General features: G+C 47.9%; 1 protein-coding gene and 1 long non-coding RNA gene across 6 annotated transcripts in view; one reads left to right on the top strand and one right to left on the bottom strand.

Moving 5' to 3' along the window:
* LOC144178881 (uncharacterized) overlaps positions 1–9,496 on the top strand; it is a 559,382-nt gene extending 549,886 nt beyond the window's left edge. For all 4 annotated transcript variants that reach the window (XR_013324081.1, XR_013324080.1, XR_013324079.1 and 1 more), the window contains one exon: positions 8,399–9,496. This is a non-coding gene — a long non-coding RNA (uncharacterized LOC144178881). The remainder of the gene's footprint in view (positions 1–8,398) is intronic.
* The window catches only part of Pb (homeobox proposcipedia), a 104,301-nt gene that overhangs the window by 25,611 nt on the left and 57,846 nt on the right, over positions 1–20,844 (bottom strand). The gene's annotated exons all lie outside the window — the stretch shown is intronic.

Raw genomic sequence — 20,844 nt, forward strand, 5'->3', positions numbered from 1 at the left:
TACACGAACAATGAGTAAAACCAGGAAGCACCCCCTAGGTTTATCGAATGTATGAGAGATGAATAGACCAAAACACGTTCAAAGGAAAATGTTTACTTTTAGACTTTTCTGGCTGTAGCCGCAAACAATTTGCTTTACTGATTCCGTCATTTCGCGCATTATGAAAACCAAGGGGTATGTTACAATTCAATTTTTTCGGACTTATTTCCCATTCTCTACGTATCTCTTCTTTCGTTTCGTCAATCTAGTGGTTCGTATTTCCCTTAGAAGGGGTCGTGAAGAGATTTTCGAAAAAAATTACGTTGTGTGCGCGCTTATAACCGTGGAACGTTGATAAACAAACAATGCATACCCGTTTCGTTGCCCGATATAGGCAAATAGGAAAACAAATGCAGTTACGGTTTCCCTGAAGCTTTACTCCTCAACTCGTGAAGTGACGTTTCAGTAAGTCAGTAAGAAGCCAATCACAATTCTCCCTCGTCTGCACAATATGTCGGCATAGAGCGGGCTTGCAAAGGGTCAGATAAAGCTACAGCATCGGCGCCATGATGAAACTCGCCCTGCAACTAAACGGGAGACGTCTGATCTCTGATACGACTGATCAACATGGTCCAACTTTCAGTCAACAACACCGGCGAGATGCGCAGGCAGAGGTAACCACGTTTAATCTATACTGGGCATTCGTAAACAGTTTACGCTGTTTCTACGAGTCTAAACTGTCGTTTTGCTAGCCGATATTCTTGCACAAGTTTGCCGACATGAGTTGCGCGAACGTGAAACTTCTGACCTGACGAGATAAATGACCGAACGCTTAAAATGAGAATTTATTACATAAACATGTTTATCGAAAGAACTTCGAGTAGTCGGAACTTCAAACCCACTTTGGCTTACTGCAGAAGCGTTCAACAGTAAGTTGGCGGCTGAAGCTCTGGGTTTATTAGAATTGATGAAAACACGACAGAGTTCTGGGTTACAAATGCGAAGAGGCTTTTATGCAGCAGTTTTTCGACGCGCGCGTTTCTCACGTCTATAGTGTAGGAGATAAAGTGTCCGACTAGGCTGGCCCGGAGGCCGCAAATTCGAAGCGCACACGGGGAACTTCTTTTTTTTTTTTTTGCTTGAGCGGCTTTGGGCCATTTCATACAAAAAAGGCAAGATTCCGAAGAGAATTCGGCAAAATAACGTGAAATTCAGCAGGGAAACTGGCTACAAACTGTATGAACAGCCAGTAGGTCTGAGTTTTGCTGCAATGGCTCCCAGACAACTGAAGCTGTCACGACACTGCACACGTGGATACAAAACTGTTTTTGGCAACGAATAGAGGATGCATTATTTTTAAAATATGGGGTTTGCAGCTTTGCAGAACAATATACACAAAGAACGTTGAACGCGCTGAACTCTCGAATGTACTTGACGTGACGTCACTGCTGGTTACGCTGCCGACCGACGGTTCGCGCATGGTCGCTTGCGATGCGTCTCAAAACGAGAATTCCAAAGTCGCCTCCTAAATGCCAGAAGCAATGAACTGTGAAAATATTTGGGATTTATGTTCTTAAAAGGTCGTTCAAGCAGACAAAATTAAGCAAAGACAAATGCATTTTCTCTTCACGGCCCCTTTAACCATGCGCAATAATCCACGCTTCAGCCGCCCTACTAATGGCAGTAGGCAATGGACGGTCTTTCCATTTTCGTGCATTTTCTGCTTTTCAACTGCCTTTTTGGACGCATGTGCTTCGAAAAGCGCGAGAGATTAAGGCGCCATTACATATTTCTTTTCGCAATCGCGTCGACTCGGTAAGCTATCATAATCTGTAGCGTTTAGTAATACCCTCGGGCTCGGAATATTCACGCTGCCATTTATATTAGGTCTGAAACACCAGGTCATGTTATTAAGTTACTGGTGTAACCCGCATACGCATTCACACAACAGAAACAAAGTTCGACGTTGCTTTTGGTACGCAGCAAGTTGCTCTGCTCCCATTGCAGAACACCAACATCCGAAGATCACGTCCCTAATAAATGCCAGCTACAAGCCAACCGACTCAACCACAGCTACCCGTAAAAGGTGCCCTCGAATACGACCACTGCCAGTAATCTCCGCTGAGTAAAATGTGTGCCGTCAGGGTGAGAGATAACGCGGGCCAAGTAAGCGCAGACGGTTCTGGCTAGTCGCGGTAGGCGCTAACAAAACAACGCGCAACCCATGTAGTAAAGTGATGGGGTAGCATAAGTCTTCCATCCGTGGCTTTCCAGTATATTGATAGCGTGCGGCGGAAAGAGGACGGTCCTTCGAAAATGTGCACACTTATTATACATGCCCTCCCTGCGATGTCGACAGGCTAAAGTTGTGTCATGCCAGGCGCCACAGCGAGCGGGAAGGGCGTATCCTGGCAGCTGGTGGCCGCCACGGGATGTAGAGCGGCACGTCTCCTCTCGCGCGATAGATCTACGGCCCACAGACGCGCAGCCTGCTCTTTCCCTTCTAGACCCCGACGCATCTCGTGCCGAGCTAAACAAGCAGCCGATAAATGCTGACAGGCGTTCGCAACAACAACAACAACAAAAGCAACGGAGCGCCAGAAGCAACGGCGAAGTGGTCTTATCGGGAGCGCAAGTTCGCTGTTACTGCTGCTACTGCCGCTGTTGCTCGTGCTGCCAGTACAGCCGCTGTCACGCCGTCGAGAGGCGGAGGAGCAACCAACCCATCGTTACAGTTTAATAGATCAGCACGCCTATATATATTGTCGGCAGACGCGTGTCACCGTAAAGCCCGACGGGAGAAAATGCGGAGAAGGCGGGATGGGGAAGGGAAAGCATGGAAGCCAGGGCGATAACAAAAGCAATGACAAGGGAAGAGGAAGAAAAGTGGAGGCGGAGATGAAGAGGAGGACCCTCGGTGAAGGCTTGGAGAAGATTTCGGAGGAGGGGGACGAACGGGAAGCGGGAGCTTGGCAAGCAGATACGGGGGTCCTCCCAACTTTTCCTCCCTTATTTCTAGTGAAAACCGAGTCTGCCGGCATGCGCTGTGGCAGCTCTTTCTTTACCCGTTCGTTCGTGTCGCGCGCATCGCCCTGCCCGGTTCACTCGCTCACTGCGCGGGTCGCGTAACCACACTTCTATCCCGTCCTATCCCCTTTTCTCCCTTTTTGTGCGGTTTCATGATTTCCCTCTCTTCCTTTCCCTTCCATCGTGGTCTGCAGGATCCGCGGGCGCAGCCCCCCCAGCACGCCGCCGTCATTTTCGGGGAGTCTCCTCCGGCAGCTAGCCAGCCAGCCACCCCTGCACTGCGCGCTTCTCCGCAGCACTTCTTCCCCGTTTCCCTATCTTTCCACAGCTTCCCCCCGCGTCCCTCCTTCCTCCGTTTCACGGGAACACCGCCAGCAGCCGCGGTCCTTTCCTCCGGTCTTGCGCTTTTGGGGTTTTCGGGCCCGCTGCTGCTGCTGCTTCCTTGGCGTCATCCCTTTGCTCCTGCGCCGGAGGTCTATTTTGCCTTTTATCGCTCCGACGAGCTCGGTCGTGCGGTGCATGTTCGTGACAAACTACTAGACTGTCACCCACCCATCCGGTGTTCCATCAAAAGTTGGAGTAAGCTTCCTTTTTTTCTCTATCCACTCCCTTCCCCGCGCGCGGGCTAGAATGTCACGCTGACCCTTTCCTCGCGCCCGTGCGTCCAATGTAAGGGATATTCTCGATCGAGGTATCCCTATTTGCATGCTTGAAAGTGCGGAGAAATTTGCCTGGATTTGGCCTCGTCTGTCGGCGCTGTTTGAGCTAAGAGCTTGGTGCGAATGTGTTCTTAGGAACGAGCTCTTAAAGCAAGAAAACGTATCGCAACATTATCAGACGCCGTATATTGTGTACTCGCGCGAGCACTACACATCGACGTTGACAGATTGCAAGTACCAAAAAAAGTTCAGTGTTTGGACGTGCCCAATATTAAAACTGACGTGTGAATTGGCATTTCACGTTTTACTGCGAAAACGCGTTGACTGAGCAGTACCTTGCAATGTTCGGAGGCACCAGGCGCAATAATTTACCCGTCTACGCTTTAAGGTAAGCAATAACGGGTCGCCTTTTATGTGCGCATACTTATGTTGGCGCCGGTTTTCTCGGAATGCGGTTTTCCAACACATCCATGAATTAAGGCTTGATATGAGGCTACCAGCCATTCGCGTCCTCGTTTAAAGCTAACAAGCGTACAAGGCCTGTATAACTGGCAATCTACAAGAACCTGATTACAAGCACACCGATATAAAACCGAACGAGAAAGAGCTGTTGTGTCTCCTCGTCGAAGTTTTTGTTTTTTGTTTTTGTTTTCGCTCATCATGAGTCTATCTTCTACTTTTTTTTTTACAGGGTCACGCGCTGCTGATCTTCGCTCAGGTTCATGTACAACTGCGTCAGTGCAAGCAATAAACAAAAACTACGCAAACACACGCCGTTGTAAGTGTTTCCCCTGGCGCCTTTTGTTTCCTGACCCGAATACTATAGGAGGGTTGGTCGTTAACGCGACTACAAGCAGCTTTACTGTCAACCGTCGAATCTCACCGCCCTCTGACCAGTTCCGTGTTTTGCGAGCTAAGCCACACCTTTTCCGGTAGAGATTGAAGCCCCTTCATTTACCGCAAGATGTTGCGCCAATCTCGCGCAATCATCTTCCCGCACCACGCCTTCAATAAATAAGCGTCCGCGTCACTTTTCATCGACACCCAGCGAGATGGCAAGATTTTTCCCGGCCCCCTTTCATCCCCAACAAGGCCGGCCGCTTGGCAAGCCCTCCGGAGCACTTGGAGGCGATGTTTTCCCTGCGCCTCTTGTTTTTACCGAATGTCCGGCGGCGGGTGATTGATTGATCCTCGCCGCGCGTTTCTTTCCGGCAAGAAGCGGTTGAGAGGCCTGGCCGACGGGAAAGGGCGGAGGGGAAGCCCGTTCCTCGAGGAAGAACCCCGGGGAACGATGACGGAGGCCGGGGAAAATAAAGGAGCAGCGGAGAAGTGGCCGGCGCGTCTTCCTTCCCGAAGAAGGAGAAGCCCGTGCACCCTTCCTTGAGGACGGAGAGGAGGACCTCCTGCCAGATTGAGAGGAGTGCTTCCTTGTAGCACTTCCTGTTCCGCCGGGCGTCCTTCCTTCCTTCCTTCCTTCCGAGACGCCGGCCGGAATCTGGAGCGGTCTCTCTCGCGCCGCCTTTGTTCGCGTCCCGTGTCTGGCCGTCCCTTTCGAGGGATGCCCGGCTTCCGAGCCTCTTCTTCGTCGTGGCCGCTCCGCTTTTGGGTGTAGAGCCTCCGCCCGTGCGCTCCATAAAAATTCGGCGATTGTCTTTAGCTTTACCCCGCTCTGGTGTTCGGGACTAAAGAGCGGGAATGGTATGAAGCCAGTTTTCAGCGCCAAATTTCCCTGGGTAGAAAATGTGGCTTATTTTGTTTTATGAACTGTCCTTACATTGCTCTCTATTTAGTATTTACGATTTTTCTCAACGGGAGCAAGGAACTTTTTTTTTGTGTGCGTGTGAACGTTCTTAACTTATCGAACCTATTTCATACGGTGCTTCGTTTTGGGTTTGCGTAAATTGCAGCGTCCACGGACTTTGTTTCTGAGTTTTGAGTCTGGCTAATTATAAAACCTCCCATCTTTTTACCACTTTAGCAGGTATACCCTCAGCTGCAGAAAGTGATGTCATGTGATCATTGCCAGATTGAGAAACATTGCCAAATTGAGAATTAACTTTCATCTTTTCAGTTACGGGGTTTCTAAAGCGCACAGCGTACTGGAGAAGATCACGAAGCTGTGTATGCTAAATCGGGGCCGCAGTAAAAAGAACCATACACCCCCTCCGTGTAACGACGAGGATGGTTGAACGCAATGCTTTCTCGTGAGGAATTCCGTGGTTGTCGTCTGAGTTTGAGCTTTGATTCGCGGGCAGTTTGCAACTTTCATCGCAACGGTTTTGATATATGACCCTTCGCCATTTCATTTTACACAAAGAAAGCTTCGCGTTCTACCATCGTCGTCGTTAGACGGAGGGGTGCGTGATTTTTCTAATTTTGCAAGTCCATGCACCCCTCTCCAAATCCAAACTGCTTCGCTCGCGTCGGAATGGTGGAATCTGGTTGACATTGGCTTAATAGTGGGGGGAGCCAAACTTAATTCCGACCTTGGGAAGTGTTTTTTTTAATTAATACACGATCATTATCGTCGTCCGAGAAAGTTGGCTTTCCTGCAGTGCGTTTTGAACGCAGCATGCGCCATCAGTGAGACATAGAAGGCTTCGTTGTACAATTTAACAGGCCACTGGCAAGCGGTATCTAGACCACGCGCCTAGCGGCAACGCGGCCGATTAGTCGCTGCTCCCTCGATTCGGCCGCGAGGGAGTCCGTCGTGCTGACACCAGATGTCGCCGTCTTCCCGCGGGTGGCCGTTATCCACGTTCGACTCTGTGGATGTAGAGTGCCTAGGGTGTATGTTTTGTATCTGGAGCAGTGGCAGGGCGTGCCGCCCGCCTAAATGCAAAACGCTGTGGGAGTGACTCCCGGCGGAAGGCGGCAGCATCTGACTTTGGTGAAATCGGAACGCACAGCTACGTGATATTTCGAGCTTATTAATTAGCCTTATGTGGTATAAACATAAACGCAGTTAATGCCAAAGCCATGAGGTCCAATTTTATGAGATCATTCCAGATCCGAAGACAAGCCTCAATGCTCAATCACGGACGTTCCCTTTAATATCTACTTTCGCGCAATACAAGGTATCTCGGCTGATTGCGCTAATTTGCCCGCATTTACAGCGAAAATTTATGCACTTGCTAGCTTTCTGTCAAGACACACAACTGCCGTGCCCAAAGAAGCACCGTGTGCAAGGGGCTAAATGTAGCAACCTCTGATGGACTCGTGTGCTTCAGAAAGAAACTGTCGTGAAATAAGGAGCCGTGCATTTCTCGCGCCAGACATCATCATCATGAGTGCGTTCCAGTCAAATTATTATCGACAGACATCTCGCCGGCTCGTTCATCCAACCAACTTGTCGCAGCGCGCGAGAATCTCTTGGCACGAATGCCACAACAAATCACTTAATGGATCTTACGTGACATAGACAGTTGGCTCTCCCCCTAAGAATTCAGACCGTAACAAAAATTGGCTGTTCATAACCTGTGGGTGGGCTTGGTTCCTTCCTATTTAATTTGGGGTTGAAATGAAAGCTTTGCTTTTGAGCTAGTAGTAGAATACTCAAAGAGGTTAAGCGCATTCGAAAACTATGGAAAAATATGGCTATTGCACGCCTGGCAAGGGAGAATCACGGTATGCCAAAACAGCCTCCCGGGCAATGAAACAGATTGCACCACCACGAAAATGCTGGTGTTTCGCGGTGGGGGCAACTTGGAGAGTGAAACATGATGGTGCGAGAAGAGCGCGGTATTTTTCTTATGGTTCAGTGTCACTGGGATAAGTAAGTTTGTATTTACAAAAGTAATGTACCAAAATTAGACTTACGCGGAGCGCACCTAATCTTACTAGACTTTGAAACAGAGGGTGTGGCATGGTGAAGTTCTAGAATCAAGTTAGACATGGATATTCTGTATACAAGAGTTGGGCTTGAATGTCGTATGGATATACTAAATTTCTTTCGCTGTTGCTCCTGTATCTCTTCAAACAAAGAATGACGTACATAAATTTTGGTACTCTTGGGTCACATTAAGCAAGAACAAGGAAACGCAACACATAACGCAACCCCCTTCTTCACACAGAAAACGCGTTGGTCTTTTCACGTTCACTAATGAATGATACTTGCAGGATTCACTTTCCGACGATTATTTTCGAGACTTCGCTGTATTTGCCAACCAGTAAGAGTAGGTTCAGCATCAGGTGAGCTTTTAAATAATTTCATCCCGGGGCATAGTCGGCCAACAACAAGTGTTCGCTTATGTAATTGTCAAAATCAATTGGGGTGGAATACAATGTACACTTTGTATCGTAAACCATTGTAATAACGAAGCCCTCGAGACTAGAAAATGACTTCGATATAACGGGTACTTGGCTAGAAACGATGACTTTTTCTCTTTCTGCATAGGAGTTGGGAAGGAGAAAAACCTAAAAAAAACTATAAAGCAAAGCGACTACGGGGATTTAGCGTATTAGTGTTCGGAAGTACGTATATTTGTAAACCCCAGCTTCTAAGTGGTTTCGATTGTTCGCAAGCAGTTATACCAGAACTGCTTCGAAAGCGTTTACTGCATTGTACTATAGAATAAATCTTTAGACGTCGCTTCTCTGTGCCAAATTTTCAAAGCTTTATTCGTATGTGCAGTGCTATTTTTGGCTGTTTGTCGTTTACGGCTTCCACTGATATCGCGTGCATTTTCTTCCTGCATCAATTTCTGTGTTGACCCACCACCTTATTTTTTCAGGGTTCACCATTCGAAGACGATGCAGCCGATGAACGGCAGAAAAGCAGCAATGCGGATATTCAACCTCGGATCGCGGTCAGAAGCAGGCACCCGGAGAGGTGACAAGAAAATTGGGGAACCAAGATTGAATTCTGCTCACGCATGATAGCAGCGGTTCGAAGTCCTTGAGAGACTGTCGTCGAGCGATGATCATTCGATACATAATAGACAGTTATAGCAGCGCGGAGACCGGTCCCGGTACGACACCCGGTAGGCGACGTGCACTGCTGCTTGTGCGCAGGGACGGAAACACTGTTTGGGCGCATGTGCAGGTGTACCGGGTACCGTACCGGTTACCGTACCGGAACCGGATCTCCGCTCTGCTATAACTCTATAATGGTTACCACGATTCGTTGCTAAAAATACTACTAAGTGATCGAAAAAATTGTTTTGTATGGCTGAGTAACGTCTATTGTGGAATTTGGTCAAATATAAGGTCGTCTAATGATACTACTCTGCACTTAAATACGACGTGCATTGTCATGACTCTGTACTCTCACAGGGGAAGTATCTTTGTGTTCCCCTTGGTAAGGTGTTTTTGAATTTAACTGTTTGATTACGCCGCATTGAAATAACTGGTCAGCGTAGCAATCGTGCTTTCAGGCTACCACTTTGGCTTTTAACGCTTCGGGGAGAAAAAAGCGATCAGAAAATAAAAGTTAACTACCAGAGAAAACACTTAGCCCATCATTTCTTCATTCAGGCGAAGATCACTTCCACTACAGTTGAAATGAAATTGCTATCGCCTGTAGCGACAAACCTTGATATGGACTAAATACACGAGGATATCAGTGAGGCTGCATCCATGCATCTAACTATTTTCTTCTTTGATATGTCATGCCAACGAACGAACACACGGACACACGTGCACAGGAACGCATGAGTGTACGCACGCACATGCATACACATACACACAGCGTATTCTCACGAGAGCATGAAAGACGACATTGTTCCTTCAGCAGTGACGAAGGGCGCATGGCGTGACGCCTCCGCCGTAATTTTATCGTATAGTTTATTTTAAAAAGTACATGCTGCCGACCTCCCCGGGCTATGGATGTAAACGCGATTTTCGCAATAAAGTGAAGTGCAGCATATTCATCCATTCATTCATTCTACAGCGTGCAAGTGCATTGCTGTTCCCTTCCTGCTGTATGAAACTCTGACCATGCCATGACGGACGGCTAGATACACGCAAACTTGTGTATAAAGGAGCTAAGACCAGCTCTACGGATTAAAAATACTTACAAAACAAACGAAATATACAAACAGAAGAACTTATGCGAATGGAATAAAGCCCGAAAAGACTAGTTGCAGAGGGTAGCTAGCTCCCCGACTAAGCAGGCATGTTACGAAGGCCAATTTCGTTTTATTGTGTGTGTGTGTAAATATTACTCCTGTAGTTCAAAGCTTCAACTATAGAGTGACGCCATCTGCACGTCTTCACAGAAATATAGCTCGTGAATCTTTTGTTTAGAAATCCCCAAACATGTACATACAGGTGCCGTCAAAAGTAATTGGATCATGGTCTCGTAAATTTACAAGAATTTCTCATACCGGAAACTGCCTGGCTGCATTGGTGTGCGTTTAAAGGAGTCCTCCCTAATGGAAAAAGCTTCTTGTAAACCGGTAATGGCTGTCAAAAGCCAGTAAGACCCATATTTTGTGATATTCACAAATCCTTGTTCCTATTACTTATGACGGCACCTGTATATACCTTTTTTTCCTATCATGAAAGCGCTATGGATGCGCCATGTGCAAAAAACGTATTTAGTTTTTGAAGCTTCCTCGACAAAAAAATATTAAAATAAAAAACGCTGCACACGCCGCGGTGGCTCAGTGGCTAAGCCGTTGTGCTGCTGAGCACGAAGTCGCGGGTTCGATTCCCGGCCGCGGCGGCCGCTTTTCTGATGGAGGCGGAAAGCTAAAACGCCCGTGTGTACGAGATTTCCACGCACGTTAATGACCCCCAGGTGGTCAAAATTAATCCGGAGCCCTATCAACGTATGCGTTGCGTCGACGCGTTAAACCCTACAATCAATCAGTCAATGAATAAAAAGAAAAAACGCTGCACCAGCAAGAAACAGCAGCACGCGTCTCTGTTGCAGGGCAACACATAGGCGAGTTGCGCATGCGCAGAGCGGCTGGCCTGCAGGGTGAGAGACTGCCGAGGCAGCGAGGAAGCGTGAATGCGTTTTCATGCAGGCAGAAACGTTCCCGACGCTGCACCGCATCATCTGGCTGCATTTGCTCGCTGCTGTGTCTGGTGCGTGTGTGAAGTGGTGTAACACGGATGAACGGATAGATACCAAAATCTTTGTGTTTGACTGAACTTCGCTCGGATTCTCGTGCTCTGTGTGTCATCGACTCCTGCATCAGCGGGATCTAACCCTGGCTGAGGAGAAGCTGTGGCCAGTGTTCAAAACAGAATTTCCTGACAGAGGAGGTGAGTACGTGAGTGTATGTTAAGTAACTTTAGCGAAACAAACATATTTCACAGAAAAAGTGCGAAGTGGAAGGGGCAAAAGAGGGTTAACAAAACAACGACACACTATCGCCGTTTCTGAAATGCGATTTTCGTGTTGGAAAACGCATTATTCGCACATCATGCCCACAAGAACGACGCTCCGCACAAACACAAAGAAATCCAAGAAAGGTTTCGTACGAAGAGATCGTGACCAAAACTACTCATTCGAATCGATGTAGCCAAAGCCTTGATCAGACTGATAGACATAGGCTGGCTAGCACAACTGCTCCGATTGTTCTTGGTTTCGAAAGCTTTATTACTTCACGTGTAGAGGGGGGGTTAAAAGAAATGCGAACAACGGAGCACACAGCCTCCGACGCATGCCGCACCGTCTGGCTGCCAAGTCAGTGAACTGCGCGCATGCGCACTTCTTTGAGAGCGTTTCAGAGTATTGCCTACATTTATGGGAAATGCTTGATCAAGACGCGACGCCAGTTGTTTATTTTGAGGCGACTTTTCAGGCTCTGTCGCCACTGAGCAGGATGATCGTTGAAGCGCATCATGCTAGTTGTAATCAGCCTGCGGCGCGCTTGGATCCCCAATGTACTAGATAACATGACGCTCAGTGGCGACAGAACATAAAAATACGCCTTATAATAAGTGACCGGCGTCCCTTCTTTATCAAGCCTTTCCTCTAACAGTAGGCGACACTCTCAAGCGCTCTGAAAGATCTACGCATGCGCGCAGTTTACTGACAGTGCAGCCATACGGTGCGCCATGCATCGGAGGCTGTGTGCTCCGTTGTTCGTATTTCTTCTAATCCCCCCTGTACATTTACCTCGTACTTTAAAAAAAAAAAAAAACGCGAATAGGCGTGTGGCGTGTGGCCTTTTTTGACATATGCACTAAGTGTTGTTTCGGGCATGAATTCATGGATGTTCTGTTTCCAAACTAAAAATCGCAATTGGGAGTCAGCGCTCATTCGTCTCGGTTTTGTTAAACCTTTTTCGTCAAGTCCACTTCCCCCCGCTTTGTAACCAAAAGTAACCCATAATCACCAAGGGGCACGTGCCCGGCTCTCGCATTATAATCTCGAATTCACTACGTGGAACCACTCTAATTTTAACGCGATAGCGTCATTAGGCTCACTTTCCGATTTTCCCGTGCCTGCTAGGCGCCCGCCATCAGCCACGCTTATCAAGCGTCTGCGGAAGCACGTCATCGCTGAAAACCGGAAACTAGGACTGAGGCAGCCAGATGCGAGTGCTTACTTGGCGCGGTGGCAACTGAAGTGTGGAAAGGAGGACAATGATACTACAGCGCAGACGAAAGATGAGATACGTGGTTTCTGCAGGCGCGGCGTTTGCTCAGTGAGGTTCGTTCTATGCCCCATTGATAGTCGCATGCTCGGCAGGCGCGGTTCCCAGCTGTGCCTGTAACTCATGGCACCATATCAAAACGCCCCTTCCCCCCGGAACTTAAGCCATCGGCAATATAGTTTCACTTGAATAAAAAAGGGCAAAAGATTAACACCATGCTGTCAAAAACCAAAGAAGGCCTGCAAAGATGTTCAGTAAAAATCTTCCTACACTACCTTAAAACTGTGCCACCCTATTCCACACGACATGGTCACTTCCAACGATATGCTGCGGAGCAACTCAACCATTACGCATTCCAGTTCCATCGTGGCATCGGAGGCAGCGCTGACCAGCGCGTCATAAAGATCTCCGTCACCTATAATCGAGAGAGCAAGGAAAGGGCTCTAGACTTCTAGTTTCCCCTTTAAGTACCCTGTAGTCTATTTACCCACTTTTCCCCGTCTCCAACTATTGCTTACTCATCACAGATTTTCTTTATATCCCTCTTTGCCTCTCGTCGTAAAAAAACCAAAACGTTCAGTACGACCATGACGCCAGAGAATAAACATTTTAAAAACTCACACTGTCGCCTTCTCGCTCGAAGTGACCAACACCCCATAGCCGCAACATTTCCCGCACGCATAAGCCACACAATCGCAATGGTCTTTTGCGTGCCGCGGCGACTAAAAACCATTGTGACTAGTCATCCTCTTTTCACTCAACTTCAGTGCTTGGAAAGCATAACTGATAAATGCAGCAATTTCGTTCCAAAAAACTCTACCGCAACGTCGGACGAACGCTATCGTGTCGTTTATTTATTTATTTATTTATTTATTTATTTATTTATTTATTTATTTATTTTTATTTATTTATTTATTTATTTATTTATTTATTTATTTATTTATTTATTTATTTATTTATTGTTTGATTGTTTGCAGGGTGCTGCCAGCTTCATTTAGGACCTAAACGTATACATGTCATCTGCCAGTTTTTTTTGTGTGTATGTGCGTGTGTGTGTTCACAGTATATATATATTTTTTACTTTAAATGGCGAAGGTTGCGGTATAGGTGAGTATTATGCGTATCCTGTTTCAACATGTCTAGCTGGAGTGACAGAATCCTGGACTGGGTCCAATCAAGAAGCTGTTCTGGCTACAGTGTGTGGTACCCTGTAACTGCTTCTTTGAAAATAGACTCCGGCAACTTGTACTCAGCACAAACATTATCCAAATCGACTCGCATCGCCTCTTCAAGAGCTTAAGCATTTCTATGCGGACTCTAGGAGACCGGTCTGTGCGTCTGTCATGCTTGACGTGTCACATTTCGCCGCATTTGAAAAGGCAATTATTAAATGCCCCAACGGTCACGATATTTTCGTTTAATACTGGTTATATTGCCCCAAAAATTTATTTTAAGAAATGCACTTGTGTAAAGTAATGAAGCTGGCTTTAGAGGGGCTTGCTAAAAATCTCTTTATGAGGATACACCGGGTTTTATGGAACTATTCAATAAAAGGCCCGAGTGTTTTTGTTCTTTGATACGTCACTGCTACAATTGCGTCGAAAAAAATGTCTTTCTCGCAATGCATTTGTGCGATGTAGAGATTCAACTTTAAAGAGAGTTGGCGCATACCATTTTATAGGTACTTCTGAGGTATTATGGAAAGACTTATTAAAAGGATCGAGGGGCTTAGTATTTTGACATCCTCCCCTTAATATTGCCCCTTAAAATGTCTTTTGAGCAATGCACTAGTGTACAGCAGTGAAGGCGACTTTAAGAAAGCTCAGTTTGTACCAGAGCGGCTTGTGCTTTTATCCGACAAAGCCCACTTAAAAGAGAGTGTTCTGCAAAATTTGGCGTTTAAATTTCACTGTCTCCGACTAATCGACCGCAGTGAGCAGCGTATGCCTCCGTACTCCTTTTCTCCCACCTGTTCCCACATTCCTGTCTTAATACACGGTGCTCCAACGCGTGACTTACCGCTGCGGGTTCCTTATTAACAGCTCCAACTACTTCCGCACGCATCTGTTTGCTAAAGAAGCGTAACAAAAACGCCGCGTTCGTACTTGCTGCCCGAGTAGAAACCGCGGAAAGCTGTTCCGATCAACTGGTGTGCAAAGCGGCGGAAACGCCCGAGGGAGAAAGCACTCGATGTGATTCGGCTCAAACGAAGCGTGTTGACCCCGGGGGAACGACTCTTCGCGGTGTGCAATGCGAATGCTGCCTCGCGATCCAGCGTCCCTCCGAACAGCGCTCGCATAAGCTGCGCCGACCACCACGGTGTTGTCCACCACCAGCCGGCTGTCGTTGGCAGCGCCGCTTTGTTTCCTCTCGCGGCCATCGGCGGCTCTCCACCCGGTCGGTGTCCGCACGTGCTTCGCCCGCTCGCCTACAGGCGCTGTCGGAGGTGTATAGTTCGGCAACATCGGCGTGCAAACTCAAGGAAGTTTGCCAACGCGACATTTATTCCCTTGCCCAGCGTCGCGTGTGCAGGAAGCTATAAACATGGGGAAATCTATTTTGGGACACCGCGTATGTGCTGGCAGTTTATGCGCCGCCGTGTTCGCGGTGCGCGGGCAATAAGTTAACCGTAGATAATTGTAGTTTCCGCAGTGTGGCCGTAATAAGCGATGCCGGCAGCCAGGAAGCATGCTGCTCCGTACTACTTGTTACCACGAGATGTTCTATTTTGTAGTAGGGCATCTTCGCGGGGTGTCATTCCTCCTCTGTTTATTTCGACGGGAAAGCCTTACTTGCTACGCAGGCGAAAGCGTACACTGGTTGGCATTTGTAAATGTTGTCTGCAAAGGCTGACACCAATTACGCCGCCTAACTTTAAAACAAAACTATGACGGGGGCGGAAATTCAACCCAGTGGGAAGGGGTCAAAGCGTCAAAGCGTCAAAAGGGTCAAAGGGTCAACGAGCGCCTTACTCTACAGTATATTATAATGGTGCAGAAAATTTGTGTTCTTCGTCGTCGCTGGCTGGGAGTCACATTCACAATGCTTACTCCTATTTGATGGGAAAGGCAGCCAGTGAGGCGTGTGGAGGCTGTGGCACGCCGAGCACCATACGGAATGTTCATGCCAGTGACCACATTGTTCTTCAGAAAGAAGGCAGCTCTCCTAAATTCTGTGAAAGCTAGACTGTCGGCGTCCGTTCTCTGAGTAGAAATTCTGGACCACTGGCCTTTTCCGTCATCAACGTACAAGGCGGCAAAAGCGCCCATGTGCTTCGTAAAAACGATGGGCTTGCAGAAAAGACTGTAAAATAAAAATCTGTATAGAGTCTGGGGACAGTCACTTAACTCTATTGCCTATGTGTCCTAACGTTGTGCACACTTCTCTACGGTCTGACCTTACTCCTTTCCCCTTTTTTCGTGTTTTCTTCTTTTTTCCCATTTTATCCTTTCCCGCGTGTAGGACAACAAACTAGGCCAAAGTCTGGTTAACATTCTTGCCTTTGTTTGACCGTTTTTCCTTGCTCCCTTTCTTGGCCTTCGTACATCGCCCTCTGCTTTCATTCTTCGAATACCGTAGATCTTAAATACTATAATGTTCTCAAACTCATTCAGGCCCTATTCCATCCTTAAACGACACGCACATTTCTCAGTTATTTGTTTTTCAATGCCTATAAAAAGGGATTTCGGTTTCTGGTGACAACACAGACTGGCCGTCTTCCGGTTAAATCAAAACGACAGCTAGCATATACAGCTGGGAATTTGACAGAGACCCGTAATCTCTGAAACAGAAGAAATAGCTATCCACGTGTACTACAGCTATTCGCTGATTTACCGTATTTGCGCTATTCTAATACGCCCCCGATTTTAACGTGCAGGTAAGTCTACTTATGGAAATTCTAAAGAGTAATTCGGCGTGGATTCCAGCGGGCAGAGGTAAAAAAACATGACACCACGTACCTGACACAATACATTTTATTTCACGCACGCAACCGTGGTAGCGAAAAATCCTTGGGCTTCATAAATTTACTTCTCCAGATCCTGCTGCCATCAATACTAAAGCGGGGAGCATTGAAAGACGATGTCGGTTTTGAGCTCGATGGTAACGCGCACGCAAATTTTAGGGCTATATCTTTCGGGGAAAAAAGGTGCGCGTTGTAATCATGCGAAATGCGCTACTTCCATTTCCTTTCTCTTTCTCGTGGATACGTATCTCACCAAGAAAAGCGAACAACAACAGCTACTTCGCCACATATTCTTCGGCTTCTTCAACGCAGTAGTTTCTAGCTCGAGATTTTCAAGCTACGAACTCTCAGCCATTCCAACTTCCTTTTAACACCATGAGTCGCGGTGACCCGTTTGTTTCCCAGTTCACCGCAAGCGCTCCTCGTGTCTCCACAGAGAACTGGGAAACCCCGGTCCTGGCCCACAGCCGCCAGATCTCGGTTGTATACGCACCGTGTAGAAGTCGCGAGGGTATACGCGTAGGGGAGCGCTGCGCAGCCGAAGGGTGAGCGCGTCTGTTTAACTTGCAAATTGCGTTTGCGCGATTTAAGCCCCGCTAAGCCCTGCTCCGCCTTAATAGGTCTGCCGCGCGCATGTCTCTGCAGGCAAGAGCGTGCGCGTGGTTTCGAAGCCAAACGAGGCGAGGGACAGGCTCTCATCTGTCCACTTATACCGCTGCGGTGCCCTCACTGCTTGAGAAAGACACGGCCCGGATGCGCTTCGATGAGAGGACACGGCCATTTGCAACCTTATTGTCGGTAACATCAGAAGGTGCGCCGATGTCTTGGTTTTGTTCCAATCCAGTTAATTTCAGAAGGGCTTTTACTATTTAGGAAAAATAGCGTATACAATCGAGGAATTAGTTTCTGTAATACAAGATCAGTGATCGAGGTTTGCCTGTGGACGGTGTGTGTGCCATTTGTTACGTACGTGTACGTGATTTTTTTTTTTTTTGACGTGAGAAGGGTTACTTTACCAAAAAGAACTTCTTTATGTGCGGTTTATTGTCGCAAGGGCAACTAAGGCTAAGAGCGGTAGTCGTATGGTCAAATAAACTGTGACAAAGGTTGTATGTGGACGAAAGAAGCGTTAAAAGTTCACGAAATTATAGTGGGGCAAAGGACCACTTTAAATAGATAATTATTAGTGAGGAGGCTTACGAGATCTGGAATGAACATTTGTTTAAGAAATCTGAATGAAGAAACAATTAATGCCTGTCGTGGTATCATGGTGCCCGATTTTGTTCCTCCCGACCTCCCGATTGATGGGAATTAGGCCAATCTCAGCCTTGAGACACCGGCCAGTGAATCAGGGCGTACATACACAGTTATCAATCAGGGCCAGAGTCACGAAAAATGAGTCCCTCGTGTGTGTTGGTTTCTTTGTTTTGTTTTAAAAAGCGGTTTTGTAGTATGCGCTGTGTAATGGTTTTTTTTAGTACCCCACAAGGCCTTTATGATCCCGTGGAGGGCTATATGATAGTGGCGACTAATAATAATATGTATGGTTACCGCGCTCGAGAAATTCCAGGAGAAGGGCAAATGCATAATCTTTAACACGAGGTTATATAAGATTATAGTTGCCTACCTACAAAAGGCAATGATGACAACTGGGATCACTCAGGTAAAAAAGCCTCACAATGGTATAGATTTACTTAGGCCACCTTCCGGAAAGTATTTGTAATAGAGCCAAAAAGAGACCGACAGTCGACAGATCGGGGCATCTTCCCACAAGAATTAAGAATATAGCCAGCTGCAACCATATTTTGATAACAGCGGTGAATCATTGCACTCTAACACCCAGTGTCAGGCACCATACTCACAGGCATGCGGCTCTGTCACACAGTCGCATGCACCATAGAGATGTACGCACGTATGACAAACAAGAGAGCAGTCACACGAGCAGACGAGCACACGCGGTTACAAATACTTCTAGTATAAAGTGTCCCTGAAAGTGCGTGTTTTCTATTCTGTCGTTACCGAGCGGTTCCTTCCTACTGGAGATATAATGTCCGGAACTAGGCTTGTGCGAATATTCGGGCGCTTCGAATATTCGAACGAATATTACAGTATTCGAATTCGCTTCGACTCGAATTTAAAATTTCCGATATTTCGAAGTATTCGGGATGAACGAATATCAAAACTTCGTTCAAGTTTCGGTTTCGTTAGGCAAGCCGCAGTGCCATCGACATCAGTCCTACATCTTGACTACATGTGGAGCCAAGACAAGCTAAGCCACATTCAAAGCGTTGTCGCTTCGTCGCAGCCTTCGCGCATGTTCGGCAGGGTAGTCGAGACTCCTGTTTCGTTGTTTCAAACAATGAAATTGTTCCCACTGCAACAATGGGAAAAATTTCGGCTCTCGCGAACGGGCCTGCGCGGCACGGCGGATGATACAAACGAGCCGGCGAGGCGCCCGACTGACGAACGAGCGAGAGACGGTGACGTACGGGCTCTTTCTCCAGGAACGGCCGAGCTCTTGTTTTCTGTTCGCAAAAACGCGCCGCGGACTCCACAGGCGCGCTGACGCCGCCGCGAAACCACCCGCACGCTGCCGGCCGGCCGCGGCAACCAGGCGGCACCTTCGGTAGCGAAGTGGTGCGGGGCGCTCGAGCCACCGCTTCTAACCTCTACTTAAGATACCGCCCAAAGCACACACGAAGTTTCTTGTGCGGTAAACGAGCTAACAATGTGGGCGAAAATGGTGCTATAAAAAATCATCCGCGCCGCGAGTGAAAGCGCCTATGAAATATCTGCCGAGGTGCTAAGCCTAAACGTCTCCTGTGGAGCCAGCCAGCTGTCTCGAGCGCTTCAAAACTGCCGCCCTGAGGTGCACGCCTTCCCATTGGCGCCAGGCTCCTCCCACTGCCACGCGCGTCATTTTCTGACAGAGGCACAGGCGACCGCGAGCGCGGAATCGCCGAGGCGGGCGTTAAAATCGCGCGCGCAACGCCGACGCGCATGAATCGCGTGCAAAAACGCTCCTGTAGTGAGCTTGGGCACCGCGAGTGAATAGACGAAAGTCCAGAAATTACCGCTCGGCGACACGGAGGTTAAGAACAAGCAGAAAAACGTCACGGATTTCTCCATGCGAAAGTAAGAAAAGAATTAAACGAAAACTTTTTTAAGTGCTCAATTTCTTGGTCTGTGTTAGTTCATACGAATTTCGGATGATACGAATCTTTTTCGCGGTCCCACGATATTCGTATCATCGAGATTTTACTGTAGAACGTTTTTACCGGAATGTCTCAGTGACACCTGACAGCTATTCGAATTCGCTTCGAAAGTATTCGACCACTAGGACTATTCGCTTCGAATTCGCTTCGAACTAAAATATCACTATTCGCACAAGCCTATCCGAAACTGTTTCGGGTTCAACGCCGTGTAAAGTAATCGAAAAAGCGCACACGCTGGTGTATATTTACCATTGCAGCTTTCTAATTTATGACAATGCACAGGTAATTTAATTTGCACATCTCGACGAAGGAATCCCGTCAGGCGACTGCGAGTGGCTGAAACAAGATGTGGTAACCTCCGCGAGACCTCAAAAATACGCAACAGGCAAGAAATTTTTGTTTGAAAGTTAATATCGCTCAATGAATTTTTCGCCTTAGATAATTGCGTTCGTTGCATCAAGCCCCCCGCCCAAGCAGTTTGAATTGCGCGCCTTGGTAGCGAATGTCCCGGAAATAAATCCACCGTTTGCTCAACTGCAGTTATGTTCACAGTTGCACCTAGCCCTAGCACTAGCACATCCACAGTTGCAGCTCTGAAATAAGTAAGGGGCAAAAAATGCATCTTGGTTGTGGACTGAACACAGCAAGTCGGCGCATTGTCACCATTAACTGCAATTCGTCACACTTATTTTTTCCTTTAACTCTTTCGAACATAAATCATTTTCATTCTAACTACGATTCTCGGTTTTAGCCCTTTTCGAGCATAGATCACTTCCAGTCTAACTCGCGCCAAAGTGCCATTTCCTCTCGATAATGATCCGAGCATAGCGAAGCAGCTTCTCGAGAGAGGCTTTGCCGCCAAACTCGCTCCGTCCGCGCACGAACGACGAAAAAGACTGAGCACCCGTCTCATCAGCACCCCGCAGTTCGATGGAAAGGCACCTGTCGCCTCTTTCGTTGGACATGGGGGCAGGGACCTCTTCGACTCCCTCAAAACCAAGCACGTATACGTTTCCGCGCACGCATGCACGCGGGCGAGCAAACACAAACTGTTTGCACGTGGTCTGCGGAAGCGAGCGGCGGCGTCGACAGTCGTTTGCGGCCCTTCGCGATTCATCATTTTCGGAGGGAGGCTAAATGAGCCATCCACAATACCGCGAGGAAACACCCTGGCCGCCACAGCTACGAAGCCACCGCAAAGACAAACGCACACGCAGCGCTGGAGGTCGGCTACTGCGTTGACCGCGGTTCCGCGCCGCCTTGCTTACACACCCACCCGCTCGCACAAGCGCGTTAGCAACACATGTAGGTCGATACAGCCACGGGCGGCGACGCCAATGTGGAACAGTGGGGTGACAACGCTCCTTCAATGACCCCTACCATTAACTTAATGGGGTTTCGGGTAAAGGCCGCGAGGGGTCGCACCCCGCCAGCGCGGAAGGAAC

This window comes from Haemaphysalis longicornis, unplaced genomic scaffold (genome assembly GCF_048455015.1).
Source record: "Haemaphysalis longicornis isolate Haplotype H1 unplaced genomic scaffold, Haemaphysalis longicornis Haplotype H1 scaffold_4, whole genome shotgun sequence".
Taxonomy (NCBI): Eukaryota; Metazoa; Arthropoda; class Arachnida; order Ixodida; family Ixodidae; genus Haemaphysalis; species Haemaphysalis longicornis.